The sequence below is a fragment of the Pseudonaja textilis genome, chromosome 16 (assembly GCF_049901715.1).
Source record: "Pseudonaja textilis isolate UNSWEBS1 chromosome 16, rPseTex1.2, whole genome shotgun sequence".
Lineage (NCBI taxonomy): Eukaryota > Metazoa > Chordata > Lepidosauria > Squamata > Elapidae > Pseudonaja > Pseudonaja textilis.
Window position 1 is genome coordinate 9,530,935 of NC_142005.1, and position 6,000 is coordinate 9,536,934.

Genomic DNA, 6,000 nt, shown 5'->3' on the forward strand with positions numbered 1-6,000 from the left:
CGTTGGCCCCGGGGGCTATACCCAGGCTGGCCGCTGATATTGAACCCATTGAACCCATTGAACCCATTGAACCTGAGCCCATTCCATAGGAGCCAACACCACATGAGGTCAGGGACCCCAAGCCACCCACTGGGTAGCAAATGGAAGGGCTGCAAGAAGGCATGCAGGTGGGTACAGCACAGGTTGGAGCACAGCAGGACATCTTGAGAAAGGTGGAGGAACGTCTGAAAAGAAACACAACATTGCATCATTTGGGGAGGTTCGGGAGCAGGGAAGACCATTGTCAAACGTGACATGGAAAGTATTGAGGAGAGCATGGAGAAAGATTCCTTCTGTGTGGTTCCATCTAGTTCCATCGGCCTCTTTTGAGAACATCATTCTAGCCCCTCTTGGTCATTGACTACATACTACCCTTCCACCCACCACCCATCCCGCTAAACTTCTCATTTCTTTTTTTCCCCCTGGTTTCTCCTGTCCCCTTTTAAGCTTGCAACCTTTGGAAATGATGGCATGAAGGAAAGTGCAGGATGAATTCTCTCTCTGAACTATGTCCATGCCAGCTGCTTGCTCTCAAGGGGATTTCTAAATGAATAGAATAGAACAGCAGAGTTGGAAGGGACCTTGGAGGTCTTCTAGTCCAACCCGCCTCTGCTTAGGAAAGAAACCCTCCCCCACTTCAGACAAGTGGTTATCCAGTCTCTTCTTAAAAACATCAGGGTTGGAGCGTTTACAACTTCTGGAGGACCTTGTCCTTAGGATTCCTTGCTTTCCTCTTCCCTTCTCATCCTTTTGTCCTTCTGTGCTATCCCTGATGGACAATAAACTTCCACAGAGTAGTTCTTCATTTCTCCCTAGCTTGTCTTTTGGTCAAAACTGACAATGGAGATGAGGATCAATACACTTACAAGATCCTTCCTGATATCAGAACCGAGTATAAATTTCTACCCAGCGGAATAAAATCCATCAGGTAGTCCCAGGAAGTCCAAATAGACAAACAGAAAAAGAGAGAGAGAGAGAGAGAGAGAGGGAGGGAGAGAGAGAGAGAGAAGAAGAATTTCTGAATGGAGAAACCAGCAGAGATAATCTCACACTTACCAAGTTCTCAAAGGAGAAGATCGGAGAAGCAGAGAGAAGCTGATGGTGAGCTTGAGGACTAAGCGTCCTTATATACCATGCAAAAGTTGAGATGGTGGCCCTGAGGCTCGCAGGAGACCATACTTAACCAAATAACCTGACTCAACAATTTGCACCTAAATTCAACCCTGTGTAATTTACCCCTGCACGGTACCTTTTAGGCGCATCCCTTCATCATGAGCTTTGAGATTATGTCTGCTTCATTTCCCATTATGTAGAAAATGTCAAGAGTTTGCACCTGGAGGAGCAGCACCTGCTGTTCCATATGGAAGATTCTGACCTTAAATTCCATAGAGCTTGGTGGGACATCGTGGTGGTGTGTCCTGATATGTTTCTGAAAGGGTTTGACTACAATGGCTGATATTCTGGACTCACTTGTGGTCCTAAGTCAAGTTCCGTAAAACTTGAGCACACTGGGTGAATTTCGCTGTAGAGTTGAGAAAGTTCGTAGCATTTATTTATTTATCTTCTAATGATGATGAAGTTTCCCAAGATGGAATTTCCAGAAAACGTGTCTCCAGACCCGTCTCAGCCAATACCCACATAATCAGTTGTGTGGACTTCCAAACACAACATCTATTTGGAGCCTCGGTGACACAGTGGTTAGAGAGCTATTTCCACTTCCATTTGGCAGATCGAATCCCACCAGGCTTGAGGTTGACTCAGCCTTCCATCCTTACGAGGTGGGTAAAATGAGGACCCAAATTGTTGGGGGCAAGAGCCTGACTCTCTAAATCACTTAGAGAGGAGCGTAAAGCACTATAAAGCGGTATATAAGTCTAGGCACTATTGCTATTGCTATCTAAACACAAATCCGGGATTTTCTACCACATCCTAGAAAATGGAGCCTCTAAGACAGGGGTGTCAAACTCAAGGCCCGTGGACCGGGTCCAGCCTGCAAGGTGCTTAGATTTGGCCAGGGGTGGGATTCAAAAATTTTAGCAAAGGGTTCTTTGCCCAGTTGCTGGGTTGTCCAGGGTCATCGTAAGTAAATATGTCTACACAAAATATTTGCATTGATCAGCTTAGGTGGTCATGAAGATGAAAATTATTTGGCTTCTCAAGTGACCCATTTTTTTTTGTTTGGCCTTCTTCCTGTTTCATTTCCTGAACATGAGTGGTCAACTCAAACATTCAGCCTGAAGGTGTTGGGTGAGACAAGAGTGGTTCTTTCTTATTTCCACCCATGAAAGGAAGTTTCCTGCAATTATAAACCAGGTGGATGGCTCAGAACCTTATGAAGGCATCACTCATGCGAAGGAATCTTTGCCAAGGGGAGGTTTCATAGCATTAAAATAATTAAAAGGTGACAAGAAGGCAACATGTTCTTAACTAGATAGCCTCAGGTTCCAGTGTAAAACTAAGATGGAAAGGAGGCCACGTCGTATGTTTATCCAAGCAAATCCAACCCTAGCATTTGGATATTTCATGATGCCCGCTAGCTGGAAAGGTTTGGCTCTTCTCATTCCATCCTGGAGGAGACTGGATTTGGGACGGTGGCTGGAAGCAACAAAGCCATCCTAGATATTTTTTTTAAAAAGTTGACAAGAATGTCAACTTTGAGGGGAAGAAAAGGTCTCAAAGCTAGAGAACAGTTGGATCACATGGCATCAGTGGTAGTATTCTATCGGTTTGGCTGGTTTGACCAAACCGGTTGCTCCAACGATCATCTGTGAGCAAAATGGTTCGCTCCAACGATCAGCTGCTGGGTCCTCCCACCTGCCCCAACTCTATTTACCTTTATTTCCTGCTTTTCAACCCCAGCTGCTTCGCGCGGCACAGCCGATTGCTACGCATCCACCGTTTTACACACAGGGCTTGCAGGAGAAGGTGAGTTGCAAACGCTGCGCACATGCAAAGCGCATGAAGCATGCATGCATGTGCAAAGCACGTGCTCACCCCGAACCGGTAGGAAAAAGTTTTGAAACCTACCACTGCGTGGCATGGTTGACCGGTATTTCTTGAAAGAGAACCTCCTGGCCAGCTAGTCCGATCCTGGATTGTACAAACAGAGGCATAGAATTGAGATCACAGGAAGTATTTGTGCCGTGTTACAAAACCCTCGAAAGGCCAGACCTGGAATACTGCAACTAATTTTGGTCAGCCTACTACAAAAAAAGATGTTGAGGGTTTTGGGGAAAGTCAGAGAAGAGCAACTAAGATGACCAAAGGCCTGGAGACTAAAACATACGAAGAACGGCTGCAGGTTTTGGGTCTGGCTAGTGTAAAGAAAAGAAGAATTAGGGGTGACCTGATAGCAGCATTCCAGTATTTGAGGGGCTGCCACAAAGAAGAGGCGGGGTCAATTATTCTCCAAAGCACCAGAGGGCAGGACAAGAAACAATGGTTGGAAACTGATCAAGGAGAGAAGCAACCTGAAATTCAGGAGAAAGTTCCTAAAACTGAGGACAATTAATCAGTGGAACAACTTGCCACCAGAACTTGTAGGTGATCCATTACTGGAGGTTCCAAAGAAAAGGCTGGACAACCACTGGTCTGAGATGGTATAGGGCAGGGGTTGGCAACCCACCGCTCTGGAGCCACATGTGGCTCTTTCATCCTTCTGCTATGGCTCCCTATTGTCAGTCAGCTCCAGATTTGAATGGGGGGCTTTTGATTAGAACCTCCTGGCCCCTCCCAAACCTATTTATTATTTCCCAGGGAGGGGCTGGCTTGCGAATATGTCTGCCTTTCCCTGAGAGCCGGCTTACTGCTTTCCTTTGCTCTCCTCTCCTCTCCCTGCGTACACGTATATGGGATGGGCCCTATCGTTCTTCCCCTCACTCAGCTCAGGCCCTGAAGACAGCTGCCTCTCCACCAGAAGTCCCAAGCACTCCCTCCTCCTCCTCTGACTCTGCCGCTGTCTCTGCTGGCAGCCGATGGGCCAAAACACTGGCAAGGAAAACCTGCGCTAGGGCAGAACAGGAGATCTGACATAACCAGGAACTTGGATCCTCCAAGGAGGAGCTAACAAGAAAGAACCACAAAAGAAACATCTGTGGATGCTGCAATGAATCTTTAATAGATAGAAAGTTTGAGAACATTTCCCATGAAATTGTAGTCCAAGGAGGAAGCGAAAAAGAATTCACGTGAGTTTGTCTTCATCTTTCAGGGAGGGCTATCACCAGGAGGTAAAAGAAAGCAAAGAACAAAAGAAGCATTGACATAAGTAAAGCTTGAAGAACAGGGGAGGATTTTGGCTATTGGATAAGCACAGAGTTCTGGACCTTTTGGAGGGATCGACGTATGGATGCTTGAGATTACGGGCACCCAGGTCTATGAGATCTTCATTGTAAACTCAGGTTGCAAGAGTCTGTTTGCCGACGGTCCCCCAGGGAGCAGACACATCCTTACTACTTACAGGGACCACATGGCTTGCAAGGGAAGTATAGGAACCTTGAGCTTACACCAGAAGAAGACCCAGAAGCTCACGCGGTGAATCTTCCCATACGAACTGGGCGAAACCGGGGAGGGAAGATGACTTGCGGAATGATAATAACGAACGGAGGTCCTTCAATCACAATTTTACTTGGAATGGTCCCGTTGATGCCACTCCCACTGGCCACGGGGGCTAAGCACAGGCAGGCCGCTGACACCTCACCCGCTGAGCCAATCTCTAGATTATGAATCCTTTCTACTGACCTTTAGGCGAGACTTTCAACAACTCTTCTGGGGATGAACCATGATGTGGTACACATCAATCCTGGCAAAAATGAGAGACTACTTCCGCACAAAAAAATGATGTGGAAGTAAACTGTCATTATAGAAGGTCAGTGAGGAGTCATAAAATTCCTTAACCCCTTAAAGATCGCAGAAACTAGAAGAAAAGCTTTGGTAATCTACCATTAATCTAATACCCAGGTTGGTCAAACGCCTGGCAGGACATCCTCTTCTGACTTCTAATATTCTTCAGGGGGAGGAAGAGAAATAATAATCGCTCTCCCATTTCCAGATTGAGAGGTGGAGGCAAAGCAAAGAGGGTACAGCTTGTACTGTTTCTTTGAAGTGAGATAGAAGGTAATTGATGGATACTTTTGATTGAAATCCCTTCTGCCTTCAGGGCTCCTGGGGTTTGTATAAAAGCTCCTGCTTTGAGTCCACTCTCCCTCGGCTTCTCTCATCTCCTCGGAACTTCTCTTCTCCAGCTCTTTGGCTTAGTTGGATCCATAGATCCATAGCTCCAAGTGCTTCCTGCTCTTGACTTTGGCATTATGGTGGATGAAGGCCTTTCGTAGCCTGGAAAACTATCCACTCTGACCACAGACCACTAAGTCTTTTCATTGTAAGGTGGCTAGTTGAACACAATGGGCAAACGAGTGTTATTCTCACCCAGGTATTTGGTAGTGTACCTAACAGGGAAGGTGTGACAAACTGTTGAGTTGATGGACAGAGCAGAGTTGTATGACAGGAGGAAGAGATGCTACCAGGGCTATAGTCAAATGACTAGGCGTGAGCCCACATCTCAAGAAAATAACTTGAGGAAACATCTTAGGTCCTGAGAGCAGAACTCCAGTATTTGAGGGGCTGCCACAAAGGAGAGGGGGATCAAATTATTCTCCAGAGCACCAGAGGGCAGGACAAGAAACAATGGTGGGAAACTGATCAAGGAGAGAAGCAACCTGGAATTCAGCAGAAAGTTCCTAGCAGGGAGGACAAGTAATCAGTGGGAGAACTTGCCACCAGAACTTGTAGGGGCTCCACGACTGGAGGGTCCAAAGAAAAGCCTGGACAACCGCTTGTCTGAGACGGTATAGGGCAGGGGTTGGCAACCCACCGCTCTGGAGCCACATGTGGCTCTTTCATCCCTCTGCTATGGCTCCCTGTTGTCAGTCAGCTCCACAATTGAATGGGGGGCTTTTGATTAGA